Source organism: Pezoporus wallicus, unplaced genomic scaffold (genome assembly GCF_028554395.1).
Source record: "Pezoporus wallicus isolate ANWC-B61680 ecotype Strahan unplaced genomic scaffold, APGP_CSIRO_Pwel_v1 contig_227, whole genome shotgun sequence".
NCBI classification, from domain to species: Eukaryota; Metazoa; Chordata; class Aves; order Psittaciformes; family Psittacidae; genus Pezoporus; species Pezoporus wallicus.
The window spans coordinates 2,036,611-2,060,347 of NW_026635704.1; positions in this window are offsets into that span (position 1 = coordinate 2,036,611).

Here is a 23,737-nt window from a genome sequence, read left to right on the forward strand (position 1 = left end):
AAAAAAAAACAAACCTACAGAACTTAAATATGTTTTCCTTCAGGATTTCATATTCCTTGGGTTCCCAAATTAAGAGTAAAAATTTGTAAAATGACATTTTTGTAGATACATGTTATGGATATATATTTGTACATATTTATACACATATAAATGCGAATGACATCAATGGGGCATGCATGCAGCATGTATGTATATTTGACTAGATAAAAACCATATTTTAAAATGAAGTTTCTGCCAGTCCCTTCAGAGTCAACCTACCTCAGAGACTGATACCTCACACATGGCTTGGCCATTTAAAAAAGTAGCTTCATGAGTAGCTACTGGTAATATGCAGTAAGTAACACATTATTTTTCTGGAAGTTTCTGATTGTTTTCATATAACCTCTAGTCTATGAATATATACAGGCCCAAATAAAAACTCAGTGGCCCTTCTCAAGGCTTTCTTTTTTTTTATTTTGTTTAAGCCTTGTAAAATATAACTGTTAGGAGAATGTAGGCTGAAGTACGCGGATTTACGCCCCCGGCCTTCATACCAATGATGTTTGATGCCACAACATAAAACATCTGCATAACAAAGTTCTCATGTCTGCCACAAGCCAAGCTTATTTAACAACTGGGAAATGTACAAGTCAGTAGGGTAATTAAGACTAAATAGAAGAAAACTGGAGTAGCTTAATCTGCACTTATTTGATGTCCCTGTACATCAAATGCAATTCGAGAGGCATAATTAGAAACCATATACATACTTTGTCTTAAGCTGCAAATCAGAAGGGAATTTGTACAAGTTGAAGGCCAATGGATTTGCAAACATTTTCAAATCTGGTGAATCACAGTTCCAGTGCCTCCCTTTACAGACTGCGCACAGCCAAGCATCTCCTAGAGAATCTTCTCTATTAATAAAAGCCAGTGGTGTCAGAGAGTTATATAAAATCAAGAATAATTAGAGGTCATTGTGGGCCTCCCTCTTTCCAATGCTTTTGAAATTATAAGTCTCTCATTTCAGAGAATACAGCAAGGAATATTGTTGATTCATGTGTGACCTTGAAAGATAAAATAGGAAAGTTTTGCAACAAAGCTATACTAAATGCATTTCTTTCTGTATCTGAGTTCTCCTTAATGCCGTATGTAAATCTTGCTGGTCTAGGACACAAAATCCAGTCTAGGAAAGACCGTCATAGCAAATACATTGATCATCTGACCTTCACGCTCCCCTTACACTTTTGCAGGAATAGACCTTCTGTTTTTCCTAAAGTACAGTCAAACCTTTCTCTGTGTAACCAGGAAGGCAAGAACAGAATATTTTTCCTCATGTCTCCCACTTTATAAAACTACCAGTAACTTCTGAAAATTTTTGAGTGGAATTCATGTTTCTTTAATATCTAACAGTTTATATACTAAGGATTTATTTAATAATAAAATTAAGACATACAATAAGTTGGTGGTATATTAGCCTGCTTGATCATTTCAATGGAAGCTTAGTAAAGACTGCAAAAAAATCCAGTGCTTACATGTATTCAAATCAAACATTTCAAAAAGAACTGACTTTCAAGTGAATTAGGACCCGTTTTAATGCCCTTACCTCTTCTTCAGTTTAAGATAGCTAAAATGTTCTCCAGCTATCTACAATTTTGGATATATCCCAGACTTGCTGAACTCATAGGTTTGGCTCACTTTTAGTTATTGCAGTAAGATAGTGTAAAATACAATAAGATGTAAGCAATTTTGTAATTGTAATTTGTAATTGTAATTGAAATTGTAATAAGCGATTTACAATTAAAAATCCCCAAAATATTCTGTATTTCCCATTAAACTGAATAGTTAAGCTTCATCACATAAAAATATTGCTTACTTGCTTCTCATAATTACAGCTGAGTTTTTTTATAATAAAGAGGAAATAGCTTCATCTAAGTAAGTATCCTTTCCTTCTGTAGATAGTTGTCAGACAGTAAGACAGACCTAATGCATGACATCTGAAAGGGCAGATAGGAATACTGGTTATGGCTCATGTTTCTTGAACTAGTTTGAAGAAATGACATGACAGTTCCCCAAGAAAGACCATATTATTTCACCTTCACATCATTTTCTGTGACCTTCTGAGATGGCTTCTTTGAAGCTGCCCACCAGTCTGACCTAATTCAGTGTAAAAAAGTCCTAGGCTGGTAAGAATATAAAGCTAATTTTTATTTTATGGTGGCATTCAAATGCTTCTAAAATGTCCTTCTAAATGACAAAAGGGCACGAAGACGCAACACTTTTCACAGTATGTGTCACTCCTACCCCAGATGTTCATTTGAGTATACTTTTTATAAGAAATTTGCAGCATATTTCAAGATTTCGTGTCCTGGATAGGATTAAAACCTTGTATGGCATTATAGAATTTCTCACCACAGAGGTTTCACATCTCCCCTGAAACATCTGTTGTTGGCCACTATAGGATACCAGTCCAGATTGATGATGGGTCTTATCCCATGTGACACTTTCTCTCTTTGAATTATGTGGATGTGTTTGCTCAAATGCAACTTTTTACCATGAAAGGAAATTTAGAACATATTGGCTGTGGAACCCTAAGGTGAACATGTTTCATGTACTTTGGAGTACTGGATTAGAAGAGGACATATCAGTCCAAATGTCTTAGCTCTTTCTTTAGGTCGTTTCTCTGGAAAACTCAGGAATTGCTAATTTCTTTTGCAGTCAGAGGTCTTTCACGTGGACTAGTCCTTTTCACTTCAGTGCCTCATAAAATGATTGTCTTTCACGCTTCTACTCCCTTCATCTTTGAAAAGCTGTCCTTAGCACCAGCTCATGTCTCTCAGACACTTAAAGAACATCAATCAGAAAGAAGGTCACATCCAGACCTCTCTTTGGAATGAATGGATGCACTGAGGCACACATAGAAGTTGCAAGTCCTTTAAGTTACAGCATGTTATTCTGGGCACCCTGAGGAAAGTATTCCCAGCCTCAGCCAGTAAACGTGATTTCCCAGACTTACAACATAGTTATATACCTTCAGAAGAAATTTATTAGGTTTGATGGCCCCAGAAGATACTCTTCCTTCTCACTACTAAGGCAGGTATACTGGTGATTCTCAGCTAAGTTGCTTCCAAGTTGCTCTACTGTCATTCTATTTGAACAGACTCCTGACTGTTAAAATGATAACTTGAGAGTAGAAGAAGGGAGCAAACTGAAACATTAGGAATGGTTGACCTTGACCAAAGTAAACCCAGATGGCTTCTGCACCACTTAGCTTCAGGGTGTGGTTTGTTTTTCACTATATGTGTTTATCTTTTAGCTTATCACGAATGATTGATTATTCCTGGTCCCTTTTATATTGCAATGTTAATTCATACCATTTTACATACATTTCAAATATTCTTCTTGAGAATCATTCAATCCTAATGCATACATATAATTACAAAAAGCACACCATCATAGAATCAATAGCTGGAAATAAGAAATTAGGCATCCAGACTCTTAAATGATCTCTGATTTATAAAGTGCTCCTTTTTCTAGTGTTTCTACTTCAGAAAGTGCACTGTTCCTTAGTTTTCAATATGTAATCAGAAAGGCACATTTAAACGATGTTGTGACTAAGGCTTACGTCAGTATTATAATGCCAGCTTCCACTATCACCCATATAATTTACTGATAGCCAGTCAAAGAGTGCAAATTGCATTGTGATTCTTGATTTCTGATTCTGAATTGTCCCCTCCAAGTGTGATATGCAGTTTGATGTGCTGCATTCCTAAAAGCACAGTGCATAATATAAATGCTCTCTGGATTGTCATTCAGCAAATGATTACTTCTTTGATCACAGTATAGCTATGCCAGCCTGTTTAAACCTGTTGTCAAGAGGAATAAACAAGCTCAAAGTGTTTGTCTTAGAGTGACAGCACAAAGCAGCCTGCAATCAAGCTAACATGTTTAGAAGACAAAGCAGTAAAGAGTAAAAGGTTAACTTATAACCTTTGGTAATAGGATACACCGTTGTCTTTGTAAAAACATGTAATTAAATTCAAATCTAGCTCTTCATTACAAAAGCTTATTCAGTGTAGATTTGCTGCATCCCCAAACTGTAAGACATTCTGGCTGTTAGGCAACTGTCTTCCACAGGTATATTTTTCATATCAGATTTAAAGCTAACTCTTAAAATGCTTCATTTTAAATGAAAAGATATAGCAGACATTAACTAATATTTTTATCTAATGCTTAAAAATGAGTGTACAAAGGTTACTGGATGTCCTTCTGGCCAACAATAAATTCATATATCCTGGAAAATATCAGCCAGCTGAATTTTTTTGTAATAAATTAAGATCCTGATATATGCTAAAACAAAAAGAAAAGCCACCAGGGCCAGCAGCAGCAACAACATTCCGACCAACTAAGAAATATCAAGATTTTTTTTTTCTGTCCCATGATAGGATCTGTATCATTCAGGCAGTCTATTCTAACTGCACAAAACCACTTCCAATACATCTTGAAAATAAATGATTATCAGAATGCCTTGCTCCAATGGTCTGAGTGAGTGCATATGAAAGAGCTCTTTTAGAGGACTTCACTCTGCAACTGGAAGTTTCTAGCTTCTCTGCTGAGAACTGGCAACTGGCCTTGTGTTTAATCTTAACAGGAGTTTACTCCTAAGGGTTTACTCCTGAGGGTTTACTCCTAATAGAGTCATTGGGATATTTATGGTGCCATTAAGTGGTGTTTTGAACTAATACAATGATTTCAAGCCCATAACTTGTTAGTTTCTGATATGGGTTAGTATCCAATGACTTCTTCAACCATTCTGGCTCACTCACAGGTTTGTCTGGCCATAATCTACTTCTGGTGACTGCCTTTCATTCTGGAATCTACATTCCCTTATTCTCTTCTTTGTTGGTATTCTTCTTTCCAAATTGATATGCTAAAGTTACTTATACTTTCCTGACCCTAAACCCCAAATGATTTCTTTTTTTTTTTTAAACCCATTAAGCTCTTCAATAAACAGGTCAAATACCTGCACAACACAAACTACAACTTCTCAGCTTTCTCAAATAAAAGAGCTCTGCTAGGTTCTGTGGCTTATGCCATTGCTATATTCACTTGAAATTCCCCTTCTTCCAGAAATATTTGTATTGACCTTTGACTAAAAATTGATTTAGAAATCCTCTTTGTGAAATAGTTGCCATTCTTTATTTGCCTATTTGAGTTTGGAATAACATAATATAGGCTTTGTGAAAGATGTCTGATCCCCTGCAGTACCTAGGTGAGAAAACAGTTAAACCTGAATTTCACAGTCCCTTCTGGTTTAAATTTCTAGGAAATTATACTGCACTTTTAAGCAGGCAGACCATAACAGTCAATGAACTGTTTCCTTCTTACAGTAGGTGGACAGTTATGAATGTAGTCTAATACTGAGTTTACTGGAGTCAGTAGAATGATCACATATGTCTACTAACGTATATCAAATTAATGTACAATTTTACCTCCATGTGATAATACTAATTAATCAACCTACTCAGTTCTTACACTGAACAAGTCTGTTAACTTGTTTATGTTAGGTCTGTTGTTACTATATACACACACATTTATACACAAATCCAAGGCCATGTGTTTTCTATGAATTCTCTCTCTCATGTCAGAGAATAAACCATGGCCTTTAACCATTTACCCCAAGAGTTCGTTATAACACAGTAAAAATTTTGCCTTGATTACTGTATTTGCAGACATCTGACATTTTGATATTTTGTCTTCTATATCAAAGAGTCCTCTGCTTGTCTTGTATCTGTTCTTCATGTACTCCACGACTCTGTCCTAACTCTTCTCTGGCATGCCCTCTGGATCTTAAGTCAATTTCTGAAATATGTATATGAGAAGTGATTTCAGCAACGATAAATAATAAAAAACACTGATCCCTCCAACAGTCAAACTCATAAACCCGTCAGAAACAATTGTATTTTGGAAAATACCTGGTTTCCATAAAACTAATATTAATTATATATAACTGATTTCTCTTTATCAGCTTCTATAAATCAAGTCCCACTTAAAATATTTGATTAGTTTACACAGAATCAATGTAAGAATTATGTAGCTAATTGAGTCATCACATTTGTACCCATTTTAAATTAAAACACTACATTAACACTTCTATTTTTCTTTTTTTTTTTATTGCCTTTCAATTGCCTGAAAATTCCTAATTGTTTTAAGCTGTGTTAGAAATCAACGCTGAGAAACCGGGAAGCTTCTCATCCTTTTAATTTTTCACTCTTTGGGACAGGAAGTTGGCCAGAACTGTTGCTTTAAAAATAGCCAGCTATAGGAGTTTCAGCTTCTTATTTACTGTAGAAAGTGTTTCATCAGCAATTGTGAAATGACTGCATTTATTCAATTTTTTCAAACAGGAAGCAGAAATATTTATCCAATAGAAAAGGGAAAGGTGTGCTATTTTTGATATATTATTTCAATATAGTAAGGGAAAGTAGTATTATTAGGATTTCTTTTGTTCTTAGTATAGTTAAAAGTATCTTACATATCTTAGCTTTCTCTCATGCCTTTTTGGTTTTTTATCAACTTTGTACCATTCTTAGTTTCCAATTTATATTCATTGCTAACAGTGATCCTATTCTGCATTTGTTATATACTGTTTTTATCTGAATATAAGTTGATTCTAACCAAATTGCAAATGAGACTTACAGCTGATTTTAGGAGAATAGTATATAGACCCTGGGTATATGATAACCCCAGCTGCAGTTGTTTCCCATGTCTTAACACCCACACCATGCAACCTCATATCTGCAGTGATGGTCTCCCTCCTCCCATCTTCATTCTCAAAATTTTCCCTGTCAATGTTCTTTCTATACATCTCTGTACAAGGACATTTACCCCAGACAAGAAAGATCTCAACTGTAAGGCAGGAGCTTCAGCAATTTCATGTTCACTTTTTCACCAAGTCTAACCCCCAAGTAATTGGGGTATAGTTTTTCTCTACTCGTCTGAGTTGGAGGCTCAGCCACAGAACTACAGCTATCACCTTCCCTTCTTCCACAAAATTCTCTTTGGTTTTCACATTAACTTTTCCATGTCAGTGTGAATTGTGACTATAATGAGTCATGTTAGGAGTCTGCTGCAGTCTTCAACCACAGGGAGCCAGACTGTATGAAAGCCGAGAATGATTGCTTTTTTTCATTGTGATTTCTCTCTCAATACAGCAGATCTGTGACAATCTAGTTAAATATTTTTAAACAATTATAATTTATCATTCATATTTTTACTAATAATTAATTTTATTAACAATTAATTTGGATCAGAACTCTTCACATATCTGTGACAGTATACTAATTAAAGCTGTTGGCTGGATTTCTGTATGGATTTCTTTAAGAAGCTTAATTTTTCATGCATAATAAAACATAAGAAGCCGTTGTGCTGATACCCATACAAACATTTATTGATTAGTTTCCTTATCAATAATTTCTTTGACCAGATGAGATTTATGATTATACAGAACACTTTTTAATTTATTAAATAGCTTTTTAATAATGTCAATAATGTTCAGAAAGCTCTGTAGATTAAGAATGCAACCATCTGCACTCCAGACACACTATTTGGTGATAATGTGTTATGAGAACAGGACGACAGATACTTAAAGAACTAAGGATCTTGTTTTCATGGAGGGCACCATAGTTTGTAGCTATTAAGGACTGCTACCTTATCTCGATTAATATTTGCAAACATTCAGACGTTTAAGAATCATTCAGTGCAAACTAAAAACTGATTCAGAAATAACCGCATTTTAGTGTATGTCAATTCTCTTCACCTTTTACCCATCCAGTTTTCCTACAACCATTTCTTGTGTTTTCTAACCATGTCTATAGTTTCTTTAGCTTCCACTAAAGGCAAAAATATCTTCAGACTGTTGGTTTTCTTCTTTAGACTATACTTCATATCAGAAAGATTTACTGAGTTGGAAATACACAATATCTGTTTTTACAAAATTTTTGAAATAATTTTAAAAGCGTACTTTAAAAAAATTGAACAATTTGGGAAGTCACCTCAGAGAAGATACCTGTTTACAGAAGTCTTTCTAACAGCACAAGATGAATTTCCTAAAAATAGTCAGTTACAGAAATATTTGTGCAAATTTTCACCTCTTCATAAAAAGATGACATTTCCATAAATAGCAAATAATTACTGAAAAAATCGTGGGAGTCAAAAGGCCACAAGATACAAGTATTATTCACAGAACAAAGATGTCATGAATTTCACAATCTCAGGCTGGTTCTTCTCTTACAAAAAAAAGATAAAATTTTATGCTTTATACAATGATCAGAACTTGGAAATGGATGAATACTTGAAGCAAAGTTTAGCCATCACAAAATAATTCAGGTAAGAACATAATTTAGGTGATAATTTTTGCATACATTATTTTGATCATTTATTTATTTATATAATTATTATATTTGCCAATTATTTATTTTGCATAGAGTATTTAATTTTTGAAAGTTCATTTTGAAGATAACATTAAAACTGGTATTTTGTATATGTAGAACCACAGATTACCTAGTCATTCCAGACTGTGATAATAACTTTGCATTTTTTTTCCATATCATGCTCCAAAAGGGCTAGAAATGTTCTCATGACTAGGATTGCTTTCCTGGAAACAGTGGGGAATTTAAGAACGTAGATCATAGGACCCCAATTTACTAAAAGATTCTCACAGAACTGAAAAATTACTTACATGAGTATTCCTATGGTGTTTAAGGGGGTTAGTTACGCTTAAAATCAGTGCTTCAGTGCTTTGCTGAATTAAGCTCCAGATACAGTAAAATGATACTTGATGTTCAGCTTTGAACACAGAGTAGAACATAACATCACTTAGATAAGTTCTATGGGAAGAAGGGAAAAAAACTTGAGAAGGGAGCCATCTGCTAAGTTCTTCAAAAAGTTAGTCTAACTGAGAAGTTAGGCTGTCCCTGCCCTGGAAAACCTGTAATATAAATAAGACAGAAGACTATTGAAAGATACTCACTCAGACAAGCTGAAAGAACAGACATAGCTGGCAAGCACTGTATCAGTGCCATATTTTAACAAGCTTCACTTTCTTTTCCACTATGGTGGACATTTGTCTGACCAGCAAAGGCAGAGGTGAAAGGCAGGAGGAAATAAGAGGTATAGAGCAACATGAAAAAAGGAGGAAGAAGGAAGGCAAAAAGAAAGAAGAGAGACGGTTTGGCTGGTATTCAGGGAAAGCCAGTAATCAGCACATAAGAATAAGCATACAACAAAGGAACTGTGGAAATTATTTAGGCTGTCCTTAGTTCTTCAGTTTCCAGTTCACCTTCTTGACAGTTTTTTGTCTTCTATCCCTCCAGGTTATAAGACTAAGGAAAGAAAACATAAATGTACAAAAGCACATCTCTAGAAAATAGCTATTTCTTGTGTAGTTCTGCAACTAGAGTGTTTGACTTCCTTGGTCTTGTTCAGGATGTAAATGTCCAGCCTATATCTATGGTTGGTTCCTTATTAATCCTTCTGTTTCCTCATAACTGCACCTTACCAGAGTAAGCATAATTTGAGAAAATTATAAGTAAGTGTCTGATTTAAAACCAAATATATCAACATTCATTTTGAGAAAATTTCTTGTGGGGAAAAATTATCTCTAATGAAATATTGCAATGAAAAACAGTGCCAAGCTATTTCTGGTTTTATTCTTTTCCACTTTTTCTAACATACACACTGCTAGGTACCATGGATGAAGGGAAGAGTCTGAAAAGAGCAAATAAATATTTATTCTCTCACATTTCTGTAAAGTCAATAGAAGTTGACTTAAATAAGTTAATTTCTTTATTCAAATATAATTGGATACAAATGCTATTTAAAGTTATGTTCTGTATCAAATCTGTGTGCTTCCGGGACAACTATAGGTCTCCTAAGAAAAATGTTGTTGTGGAGTTTTTTCACCTGAGTGATGACTCAGGGACTACTGAGTGGACTCAGTTTCCTTCAGATAAAAATCTGGAATGCTCTTGGTCTAATATTGTTCATTTCCAAGAGCTGTAGGCAAACTTTGGTTTTAGAAAGCAAACAAAATGGTAATTTTCCTAATCAAGTCTCTTGTATGGCTCTACAATAAATACAATACTTGAGAAATTGTCTCTCCCTTCAAAATCACTTTCATAACTCTGCCTCCTGCCTTTCCCATGCTAACTCTCATATTTCAATAAAACATGTTGTTAATGATTTGATTTTATCTGAATTACTCCTGCAAAGGCGTGACCATTTGTTTTAATGCCTCCAGTGGCAATCCTTTACCACCTACAGATATTTCATTAGATAAAGGTACTTAATCAGTTCTGCCTTCAGTCCCAAAAAGAGCGAGTGAGTGACACATCCTCTCACATTAACAATGTCTGATTCTTTCAGGACCAATGACTTCTGTCTATAACAGTGTGGTATTCTGTTGTGATAGACACCATACTACATAAGCATACACAAAAAACAGTCACTCATTCAATTCCAGTGTAACAACATGACTCTTCTTCCTTCGAGTAATGTGCATTCACACCTCTTCCGAATACTTTTGAACTTTAAATCAACTCCTGTATTCATCAGTCTTTTATAATTTTTTGTTAGTTGAGCAATGTTCAAGTTTCCAATGTATTCTTTTTAATCTTTTCCTTCTTCTTGTTCTAAAAATAGGAAAAAACAACAAAATATGCCGTTGCTCCGAAAAGAAGCACAGGTGGATCTGAAAAGTACTGTTTGCTTCTTACCTGCCAACATAAAATTCTTAATTAGATGTCTTGCTGTGACAAAAGACCATTTGGGAAAAAAACAATAACACTGCACTTCAGTTTTTCCCTGAAGGTGAATTTAGTAATGATGCCCTAGAAATAAGGTACTCGCACAGTTTCCATTTATACATCTATTTGAAAACAAAAATATTTCAAATTATGTGGCACTTAGGGACATGATTTAGTGGTGTATTTGGCAGTGTCTAGTGATGGCTGGACTCAACAATCTTAAGGGACTTTTCCAACCTAAACGATTCCCTGATTCTATGAACAAATTTAAAATAATGAAAACAGTAATCTTTTCCTATATGACCTGGGACTTTTTCCCAGTTCAATGACAACAGATAAAAATGAATGTAGCTGAGAAATGTGGTTATTACTAAATACTATCTATTTTCAAAAATATTAGGATAAAGGAGAGATTAAAACTGCTGCAGAGAATAGGGTATATCTGTAAAACCATGTACTGAAATGTAGTGGGAAAAGATAGGCATTTTTAGAATGTTTAAACAGATGTATGTTGCAAATTGCTAAAGGCAGCTAATGGATGCTGTGGGGAAGTACTAACATGGAGTAAACTGGACAATGGCACACATGACCTTTTCCTACCTCTTTTCTGAGTGTTCAGTCTAAACTTACTCTAGATAAAACAGAAGTCTGCATCTGTGATCAGCAGACAAGCAGGATGCTAAATTTAAAGTATTTTAGAAATAGAAAGTATAACATGCAAATATGTTTTCCCAGAAATTATCAAAGTCGTATTCACTCCATTCTCACGTTATGATGCCTTATTTTCAGACAATCCTTTTTACCTTCCAAGTAATTTGGTCTAAATTAGCTTCATTTTCTCAAAAGTTTCCTAAGCAGCAATGTTTTCCTAAGGTAGGAATTGACTTCAAAACTCACTGTAAGGCTTTCTTCTGGAGGGAATAGAGGAGGGTTTTGGTGTTTGGTTCCTCTGAAAATCACTAAAAGGTCTGCTTTGTGATTCAAAAATGTGAAGGTCAGAGAAACTCATTCCAAATTCTTGGTCTCATTTCTGTGTTGGTGATATGGCCAGAAAAAGTCAAGCCAATTTTGAACACCTCTGTATTTAAGAAATATTTATCCCTGAGCACTGCTTGCAGTCCATAGAGTTTCCTTTGGGAAATAGATCCCAAACCTTGGGATCTCCATAATACTAGTTTCTAAAAAGATACTTTGTCCTGGATACATTACATAAAACCAGCTGAACTGGAAAAGGCTAATGACTCCGTGTTTGAGCAGCAGCTCTTCATCGTACTGATGACACCCTTCTGTCTGTGTTTGGGCACCAGAGGGTTAGCCTGGAGAGTTTCAGAGCTGCCAGTACAGTTGGACTGTGTGTGGGAGTTGTAATAATCGAGGTTTGGGAGGCTCTTCTCACTCCACACTAACCAAGTGTTGTCCATCTGGAGTGACAGCCAGGCATTGGCCCCTGCTGCCTCTGTTTCTGCCAGCTAAAATGTCACTTCTAAACAAGGCTGCAAGGGGTGATTGAATAAGGCTTTCTCATCATCATCCTGCAGAGCGCTCTCTGGGCTGGGCAAGGTAGGACAGGGAAGGTGGGAAAGGATCCCTTCCTGTCTCAGTCTAGAAGTATTTTCTTCAGTCACAGTGTGAGAAAGGCAGTACTGGATAAAATGTAAAGCAGCTACTGGAGAAACAAAACTAATGGGTAGTTTTGGGTAATGTTGTGGGGGGTAATGGGTAATGTTGTGGGGGATGGGTAATGTGGGGGAGCTACTGGAGATAACAGAAAACTAACTGGAAATACTGAGGTCAATATTTTATTGGCTTATAACAATTATGTTTTTTATGAAAACGTTGCAGTTTTGGTGAATCTCTCTAGCAAATGTTCTTATCATTCCATAAAATATTCTTTTCCAACCAGTATCTTGAAATTTCAAAAGAAACACAAGTTATTCCACAGTTTGGGGAGGAGGGACAGAACAGAAATGTGCAGTTTCAGCTGGTGGTGGCAAGTGGCAGACCAGGGCTTGCACTGTGTCTGCAGGAACAGGAGGGTTAGAAGCTTATTTAAAAGTGATTCTGTCCATGCACCCTCATCTGCAGTAGCTGGGGCTCTTTGCATGAAGAGTTGTGTCTGTGGACACAGTTCTGGTTAGTTTTGCATTCCAGGTATGATATCCCAAGAGGAACTCAGAGGTAAAAATATTATTCTCCAGAGGACACTAATGTGCTGTTGTGACTTATCAGGAGGAAATTTCTTCCCTACTGTCATGCACAACACAACACATGGAAAATCAAGTGCTCTTCTGTTTTGCACCTGCCCCAGTGACTCTGCACCTTGTGTGGCTGTTCAGAGCCTGCTAAGCTGATTTACAGAACAGAACTTCATAACTCACAAAGAGTTATAAAGCAGGTAAGTTTATTGCAGCACCGGGTGCAAGGGGGATCACTCCTCCTAACTCGCACACTGAGAGCTCAACAAGCTAGATATTTATTATACACAAACATACATATTCATCAGATTACACAAGCATAGGAGGAGATTATTACAATTAGTTCCAAGAACTCATTAATACTATTCCCCTCCCCTTTATCCCTGTACACTGCCGTCTGGTGGTCTTGGGCTAGGGTCTTCTGAATGAAGTAAGAGCACTTCCTCACCATGCACTTTTCACCCTTGGCACAGTTTCTCCAGCTGGCAACCTCAAGTCTTATAGAGACTAGCTGAAACAGATTCTTGTCAGACATTCATCTTCTTGAGGGAAAAGGGTCCCTGATTTTAAAGAATGTGTTTTTGCTACCTATTCTATTCTGAGTTATAGTTTAACCACAAGACTAGCAAGAACAAGAACATACCTGTTCCCTATACTAAGACAATCAATACATAGTTTGAAGAAAACTCTTAACCCTTTCCTTAGTCTGTTACTATTCCTCACATCAAAGCTCTCCTGCTCAGAAGAGCAAGTCTTGGGGGGGGGGGGGGTCCTAAGTAATCTTACTCTTACAGGCTCTCTAATCAGCTTCCCAAAGCAGGGTACTGCCTAAGAGAGAGCAGAAAGAGAATATTCTTCAAAACATGTTCTGTGCCTTGTTCCAGATATATATAAATTATGATAATTATGTGGTTCTCCAACTGAACATGAAGCTAAAGCAATAGTAATAAATAAAGATTTCTAGATTACACTCTTTTAGCCTTTGTCCATAATAAAGCTCTGGATAGCAGGTCAATTTAAAGCAGGTCTCTGGGGACACTGAAATAAATGCTTTCATTACACTATAAAAGTCTCAGCAAAAAGCAGGGAAATAAAGTAAATCTAGTGTGGATGTTGGTGCCATTAGAACATTATCTGAGGAAATCAGACATATTACTGAGGAAAAGCATGAGACCAGGAGAAAACCCTCACAAAATTAACAGTACACATTTCAAACACTGTGACCAAGTTTATTGCCTCTTATTTCCTCAGTTCAGGAAAACTGTCAGCAGCCACAAAACACCTGGAGTTTAGATTAGTATGTGTTAAATTGTGTTGTGTTCTTGTAAAACAGTTCTACATTGCCATTGGTATTTTAAAACCCTCTTGTCTAAGCAGCTCCCCAGAGCTACTTACTATGTGTGAAAAAAAAACCCTTTACATTAAAATCTGTGAATGTTTTCTATGTACCTGAGAAATACCTCCTTTTTAAAAGAGAGATAAGTGGCGTAATTAGGAGGACAGAGGACAGAGATGTTTCTTTAAATACTATATTAATTTGCAAAGCTGGTTTTTAAATGTCAATTTCTGTCCATTATTTTGTACAGGTTCCTAAGCTACAGATCCCACTTCAGAGACACAAATGAGAGGAAGCTGGAAGCAACTTGAAATAGCAGTCTTATCCATTCCCCTCTGATGGTGCAGGATGTGCCCACAGTACAGCCAGGTTACCTCTCACAGTTAATTGTTCAACCTCCTTTTCTTTAAGTTAAATGGCAAAGCTTTCTGACATTATATAATAAAAAAAAAATCAATAGCTTCTATTGCAAAAGATATAAAATTAAAACTTATTCATTGTACCTTGAAAGCATAATTTTGAATCAGAATCTTCTCTTTAATAAAAACATTTATTACCTATTTTAATAAATTAATCATATAGCTAAATATACTAATATATTACATTAGCATTTTAAAAAATTACATTATCTCCGTACTCAGTTTCATTTTATCTGTGTTACTAGCATTCAAAAAGAATAGCAACAGTTTTCCAGAGTACACTGCAGACGCATTTTTACAAAGGCCCATGTTACAGGCTTGTCAGATTTCATGTACCAAAACATTGTTCCTCTAAAATAAAGTTATTTTATTTTCTTATAGCAGGCATTTCCACACATGGTATTGTTCTCAAACTGACTTTGGAGATAACCTAAATATAATTTCTCTTTTATTTGCCTGTATACAGTACTGACACTGTAACATTTCTTTCCCAACATTATAGTAAAGGTTGTATTACCCTTACATCATAAACCCCTATTTCTCTGGATTTTATAGCCATGATTTGTTCTGTGCTCCAAACTGAAATTTGCTACTAAATGTCAAAGTTACACTGTTTCGCAGAAGTCTGAAAATATCAACAGTGCTCATTTTTTCTATTCTGGGTGCAAAAATTGAAAGATATTTAGGCAAAAGTTTGTGTGTGTGTATAAATGTCTAATTAAATACATAAATTCTTATTTTTCTATACTTACTTTTAAACTCCCTTTATATATACAAATACACACAGATCCCCATGTACATACTGAAATATATATATGCTTGTATTGATAAATATTTGACTCAATTTCTCCTCTCTGTTAGTCTCACTTTGTGCTAATAATTCCAAAGCAGTATTCCTAGCAAAAGAGTAATCTCCAGCCACTATCAGGTCTGCCTTTGTGAAAGAACAGGAAAAGGAGTCAAACAGGGAGAAGAGACACAGTTTGATAATGCTATTAATGGAAATGGTCTCCTGGAAATTGTCCCCATAAAGCCTTACATTGTGCCAAAGATTCAAGGAGATGGGTCTAGCTGTTGTCATTGCCTCCATTTTGCAGCAGCAGAAGATGAGTAAACCATCACTATGACCATAAATTCTCAACAGCATTCAGGTGTCCTTTTTAACAGAATACAGAGTACAACCTTAGTATTAGTTTTGCTAGGTGGTGAGCCATTATTCTTTGATCTCTTGCTTTGTACTTTTTTCCAGTGAGCAAAACGTAGAAATGTGTTTGCCTTCAGACAGAATTCAACTGCCTGAAGATGCAGTACGTAAAGCAAAATCAAGTACTATATTCACTCCTTTGCTTTGCTTAATGTGAAAGAAAAATAGGTAGCTAATTTGTTTAAGGTTTACAGCAATGCGTATGATTTATTCTTTTTTTTTAATTAATCCACACTTCCCCAGTGTTTTTTAGCAGAATTATTTATTTCATGTGTTTATATGATATATATAATCTGGCCTGTGAGACAAGTTAGATGCCTTTTCTGATCATGAATTTGGTATGATAGTCCATATTTAAATCTATTTAGACCAACCTAGCTTCATAATAAACTGAATATGGTTTTGTTTATCAAAAACTCAGATATATATCATCCTTCAGCCTTTTTCCTCAGTGGGGTGTCCTTTAATTGAAGGTGTTTTGGAACATTGTCTTATTTTTTTAAGCTTCTAGGACAGGGAGGACAGGGACAACGAATCAGCTCTTCAGCTGACAGAAAACATGGCAGAACTATTGATTTCAAACGGTTACCTCAGCTGTATCAACCTTTGTTATAATCAAAGACAAGTAACTGAAAATGCTCTGAACTACTATTTTTACCTAAACCAAAGCTAAACCTGAAAAAGTATATTGAAATATTTGAATACGATAGGAAAACCAAATCCAAAAGTCTTCATTTGCACTTCATCTGAAACCAGAACTTGAAAACTGTGTTGGTTGTGGTATATATGTTCTTTGTGTTTTAAAACATCTTACTGCAAATACATCCTTTCACTAAAATGTTTCTTACACTGTTTATGTCAGATTTATTTTCCTTCTGATGCATATCCAGCCTGTTAACCTTTTCTCTGAGGTTATAGGTCTGCATCTAAGACAAATATAGCTAATAGTAATTATAGTCATCTTTTGCTCACTGGTTAACAGGCTTGGCCAAAACAAACTTCATTCAACATTTTTATGCAAATGAATGATAATTCAAAGATTAATATTGTTACTTATTCATGTTCATAATTAAGAAAATTGAAATTAAGAGCAATGTTCTTCTTTATATATAATTAAAATGGTATTTCACAAAATAATGCCTGAATTTCCTTATCTCACTCTGTGCCAATTAAGTTGGCCCATTTTGCTTTCTAAAGTGGCTGGGCCAATTTAATTAGCCTGACTTTACTCTCTGATTCTGTATCTGAGTATTACAATGTTGTTTTTTAGCTCCATGCAGTGACCATAATGAATTTGTATGCATTTGGATAGTAATTGCTTTAGTAATTAGAAAGGACAAAATAACAGTCCATATCGTTACGTCATTTTTTTTAAGCAGACTTTCTTGTATGAGGTTAGATGAATAAAAAAGCCCACAGTCTTACTGCATTTTTAGGTCCTGCTAATGTTCCTGGTGTGTCTGAGAAACTCTAATAGAGAAGCAAAGTGGCACAGGGAAGCCAAGTGACACAATGACAGGTGTCATAATTTATAAAACTAAATATTTTAAAAACAATTTACAAAACATTATTAAAGATGTTTAAAATTTGGGGTAAATAGGATCAGGAATAACTTCTTTTAACATTATGCAATTGCAAAAGAGGGGAAAAAAAACCCTGCAAAATTCCTTGAATTAGAATGCTTAGCATTTACTTGGCTTGTTTCACCTTCCAAGTTTTATAAATATTTAATTCTGCCCAATATTCTTGTGTAGCGAATTAGTTATTACTGTTGTTATTATTAATAACTTATTCATGTATTTACTTACTTTTTCTAAAAGGCAAAACTGAGGAAAATAGTTGGGGACTTTTTAACAGATTTGGGGCATACATTAGCCTAGTACAAATAAGGTCAGTTATCTGGAGACAAGAGAGATGTGATTTCCAAATCTTCCTTATCACATGGGGTATGCTAACATCTTCTGGACTCCATTGTCATACCCTTAGTAGGTATAAACCAGATAAAAGCAAGGAAGTGAGTCAATCATACTGCTCAAATCAGAAATACAGGGAGAGGATGATTTTCTCAGCATAAAGGCTAATGTGCTGCCCAGCCATGTTATATTCAACTCCAGGACGATGCCATGGGAAAGCAATATTTCATATAGAATCATAGAATCATAGAACAGTCAGGGTTAGAAAGGACCTTAAGATCATCTAGTTCCAACCCCCCTCTAGTTCCAACGCAGGGACACCATGCACTAAAACTTGCTGCCCAAGTCTCTGTCCAACCTGGCCTTGAACACCACCAGGGGTATCTCTTTCTCTGCCATGCAGTCAAGCAAAAGTGAGTCAATATCTAGTTTGAAAGAACCTGTCAATATTATAGACAAATTTTGATACCAAAAGTGAATTTAGAGTTCAGATTTTCCTAGTTCCCACCTGCCTACGCTCCTAAGTCACTTACAATCACTGAACTCTAATTTCTAGGGAGGAAGAGAAATCTGTACACACTCTTGGTTTTGCAAAACTTTTATTTCAGCTAAGGTGTAGCTAATGCCACAAATGGACTATATGGTATTACTTTGCAGGGAGCTCCTACTCATTGTAGAATAGTGGTGATGATATTAAGCAGCTGTGCATACTTATACAGATACAGCCTTTATTTGCTGCACATGAGAAAAGTGATGTTTTCTAAGCTGTATATGGATTCAAAGATAAAAACTAAAATATTAACGAAGTAAGGATCCTGGAATGAAATTTTTATTAGTGGAAATGGGAAGGGTAGACTGAAATTAGAGAGGGAGGCAAGTTTCCACATCCCCATCCTGATCAGATCAGAGCTGCTTGATGCCAGTGGAACTCAGTAGGGCATCGTTCAATCAAATTTACATTGCTACTCCTGCAACTGGGGCATTACGGTAGTAGGCATCCTCCCAAATGCTACAGGTCTTCTCAGTGATTTAGTAGAGTCTGAACACAAGTAAAGAGAGTCAGTGGATATTGGCAGTGCAGTAAAAACATCACCTGTATTTCCTTTAGAGTGAATTCCTTTTAGGCACAAGGTAATACCATTTATATATACCTTTATTTACAGTGTGAATTAAAGCTGAGGTGTGGCACTAAATCAGCCTTTGGAGAGGTAAAATAACCTTATGGGATTTTTTGTCTTTAGGTCAAATTCATCCTCACAAAACTATTTTCCAGCTATGTGCATTACATGACTGTACATATAACAGCCAGGAAACCACAGACGTGTGAACTCAGGGCTCTTCAAGAAGCAGTTCAGGAAAAACTTCACAGCTACATTCAGGGTGCCTGCAGTTATAAATGGGAAGAGAAATGATGTAAAACAGATGTAGGCTGACATCCAAAACTAAGGTGAACGTGGACTTGGAAGTAATGAGATGAGGGCTGTGAAATGGAATTAGCAAACTATAATCATTCTCTTCGGTTTTACTCTGCACTTTGTGGTCCTTTTAAGAATGAGTAAACACAACATCATGAAATATACACATAAATAGTGTAAATAGGGTAAAACACCCTTTTCTCTTAATGCAACTAAAAGAACTTCTGTATGATATAATTTTCCTTCAAAAACGGCCAAACATGTCTTTCATGAAAGATCAGCAGTGTGCCTGACTATGAACAAGCATGACTCAGTGGCACTCTAGGTATACACACCTGGGTGATTTGGGAGTCATGGAACCAAGAACTTCTAATTGTAAATTTATGTATATTTCAGTCAACACAGATTTGAGTCATTAGGCAATTCAGATGGGGAAAAGGTCCCTTTCCCCTGGCAGTTTACAATATTTTATTATTGAATCTAAGGAAAGAAGTAAAAATTTTATACAAAACCAGATCCCATAAAATATTTAAATTACTACATTTATTCTATAGCAAAGTAACATTATTAATTTTTTTAAAATGGAATAATCAGTAACTGACATGTAGCATCATCTTAGCTAGTAAAACACGTTAGATTTCCAGGTGGAGCCCCAAGATTAGCATGTCCATTTCCGGCAGCCACAGGAATCGCTGCTGGTATTTTCTGTCTTATTTCTCCTAGACTAGTGTATTTGTATGGACTATATATTTTGAAACATATCCTTCAATAATTACGTTACAGAGCCCAAAATATTTGTTATTAATAGCTCCCACAGTTTGATTGTTCCCCACAATTTTTCAGTATTCTTACTTACTTAATCAAACATCTGGGTTAAGTTTTGCAATTCTTATGTTAACTATTCCATTTAAAAAAATAACAATATATATGTTTATTTCTGCACTATGCCATCTGGTTGTTGTAGCCAATACTTTCTCTTCATAGATCTAAATTTTAAAAAATTGTGTGGAGTTTGATTTGACTAGTTTATAAATGGATGAGAAAAGGCAAATATTATTACTTTCCTTACTACTGCTCTATCTCTATTTGCCAAGCTTTGCATGTAAATCAGACCTTCTCTTGCATTTCTGCAGCAACATGAGAAAGAAAGTACTCAACTGAATTAAGACTTATAAATAATTCACTGGCTGGGGAGCAATTGTGGTTGTGTGGTTGTGTCTGGGTCAAGTTATACATTCAGATGGCTAGAAAATGAAATCTGAGGTTCTGATTATATTCACATACTTAAATTTAAATATCTCAATCCAGTCTATGTCAGTGTTTTTCAAATAATAAATGTTGTTCCTTTTCATTTATACTTGATTCACACCACAAAGAAATCTCTCAATGTGAATCAATATACTCTGGATTCACAGCAGTCTTAGTAAATACATACTAGATACTCTATTCATGACTCATCTATAAATATATATTTTTTAAATTTGCATTATCCCTGATTAGGAGTAATCAAGGAAGGTAATGTTTGTTTTATTTTCTTTTTTCTTTCAAATACAGCAACCAGCCATTAAAAATTTAGTTAAAATTACAAAGGAATATCAAAATTACTCATCATTTTATACTCTGTGTGTGTCTTTGATCATGTCCAACTTGTATATGCAAAACATCTACTGTGGAAGCACGAATCAGAGTGATAAATGACAAATTATTGTTCACCTGCAAATGAAGTATACTTTTGCAAGCATATATTTGAAACTACCAGCATACCTATGGCTGACTTCATGTTTGCATAAGGAAACAAAGCAACAGTTTAGGCAAAAATGAAAAGTAGTTTAAGGAGTGGAAAGAAGCAAAACAGATCTTTTCTTTATGAGCAAAGCAATCATTGCAGTGCTTTTCAAACCTGAAGATTAACAAAATTATTTTACAAGGAGCATGCATGTAATTAAGGCCAACAGCAATCAAAAATAATCTGCTCAGTCATGCAAAACTAAGAAATATTCTTTTCCAATGCCAATTTTCTTAATATGAAACTGCCTGAAGATAGTTTTTTTATTTCAGACTGGAAGAGAAGTTAAGAATTGCCTGCACTCTTCCACAAACAGCTGCTTTCAGGGTAAATTAATCCAAGTAAATCTTCCATGGTTAGTTCTGCAAAATATCCAGAGCTTCTCATGTGAGTCGGTGTGTTCATAGTTCATAGTTTCAACAAACCCTTTACAGAAAGGCTTCTACAGGGTTGATCTAAAATACTGCCTGTTTTGGTTTTGTTTGTTTTTTTTTTTTTTTGCTATTTTGCCCTACATTTTATTTTAGGTTCTCTGTCACACTTTGGACAATTACTGTAGAAGACAGTAGTATTTTTAACAAATATCTCACATAGCTACACCAATGACGAGGCTGATGGAGCAAAGTTAGAACTAACAACTGAATGCAACTGAAAATTCGTATGCCACATAGAGGATTAAAGCCCCTTAAGGGGAAATATTTCATTAACCTTTCTTAACTCAGGAGCAGAGGTAGAACTACTATTGTGAGCATATTAAACTGGATTTTGCCTAAAATGCTAATATATGTAATGCCTCTTTTGGCATTTTCCTCAGGAGATGCTTTGAATAAACTTATAAAAATTCACTCTTCACCAGCTTTCTACCACATTAGCAACCCCTGCCTTCCAAAATGCCCCTTTTTTATGCACAAGCACTTTAGTACATTTTTGGGGATTTCACAGGGACTCTACTGACTCAGTAGAGTAGATTTAGGCATTTTTTAAAGATTCGTCTTTCTCATCTTTTGCTTCCTCTGGGACGTCAGGGAGGTGAGGGGGGGAATTATATTTAGACTATATTAGAGCATGTGGTATTCAGAAGCCATTTTTAATACAGTTTACCCCAAAGTATCTAACCAGTACTCTGCAAGTTTTACAGCAGAATCAGGGTGTTGATGATATTGATGGTGTTCCAACACATAGACCAGTGTTTGAAAGTTAAAATGCTCTATTCCTTGCTAAAGGAACGTAAAATATACATCATTGTATTCACAGCTGCTCTTTTTATTCTCTTTCTTGAGATTAGGGTGTTGAAAAAGCAGTGGCAGTTCCAAATCAGATTGTTTAACATTTTCCTTCTGTATTTGTCTTCAGGTCAGAATTCAGACTAGAACATGGTGGGTAATTGTTGATGGTTGGTTTATCTGACTGCTGCGTGTTTATGTGCAGGAATTTAATCTTGCAGATTATGATTTTCCTTGGAAAGCTCCTCTACCTCATCTTTCCCAGTCTTCCAATCCAGTATTATTGTCATGAAGGATTCCAAGTTACACACTGATTTTGAATGATTCAACAGCATCATTTGGTATTTAAGACATATCTCTTACCTACAATACAGTGGTATCTGAGTCTATCCACATCATTCAAAGGCAAAGCTCACATTTGCTTCAGCACTGCAAAACCAAACCTTCTGGTCTTCTTCTCATAGTAATGTTACTGGAGAATCATAGTTCCTTGTAAACCACTGTGTTTGTAGCAGAGAAAGATAGTGTGAATTAATAATTGATGCATATTAAAAGTTCAATCATTTCTCAACTGGTTCAAGTTATTGTGCAAAGTTTCAACATAAGTACACAGGAAAACTTTATTCTCTGGAGATGTGCACAGGGGTAGGTCTTCAGTATGTGATCATTATAAACAATTTATCACTCTTGATATAGCTCCTGTCACTGAGTCTCAAACAAAGTTATTAGTTGAAAAGTACTTCAAATTTAGTTATTCCTTTCCACTTGTACTTCCATGGAAAATATATGTATAGAAGACATGTTAAATCCCAATGTACCTGGAATGAAACAGTCTTAAAAACTCTTTTCTTTAGAGACCAGTTTAATTATTGCTTTTAACATCATTAATAAAGGCCAAGGGTTGGCACAAAGTCTTGCAGATAAGAGGCTTTTTCTGGCATGAACTATTTAACAGAAGGACTAAATCTATATACTGTAGCAACGATCAAGAGAGAAAGCAATAAGAAACCGCTGGCATATCTGTGGTGCGTTTTTTGTAAATTTAGCTTAGATAGCTTCATTACAACTACAAAACACAAACCAGTTACCTAAGGATCCCAAACATTACTTTTCAGGTTTCAGTTAAGACTTGAATTTACCACTTCTATCTTTGGTCTACTTGTGAAAGTTATGTAAAAGAATAGGATACAGAGCTTATATCCTGCCATATTTCAAAGAAAAACTGCCTAAACACTGGAAGCTTATCTGTCATTTTACAGAAGTACTTGGTAGATTTCTTAGCTATGAGTAAGACTAGAAGAAACATACAAAAAGTGTGAATTGCTTAATAATTAGCTAATTTATCACTTTTCTGAAATGTTATTTCATGTAAACCTCAGATTGTGTCTATTTAAAGACAGTCCAGGACTGCTATCACAATATTTTGTTAGCATTCCAAGCCACAGAAGAATTCAGAGCACTATTTCAA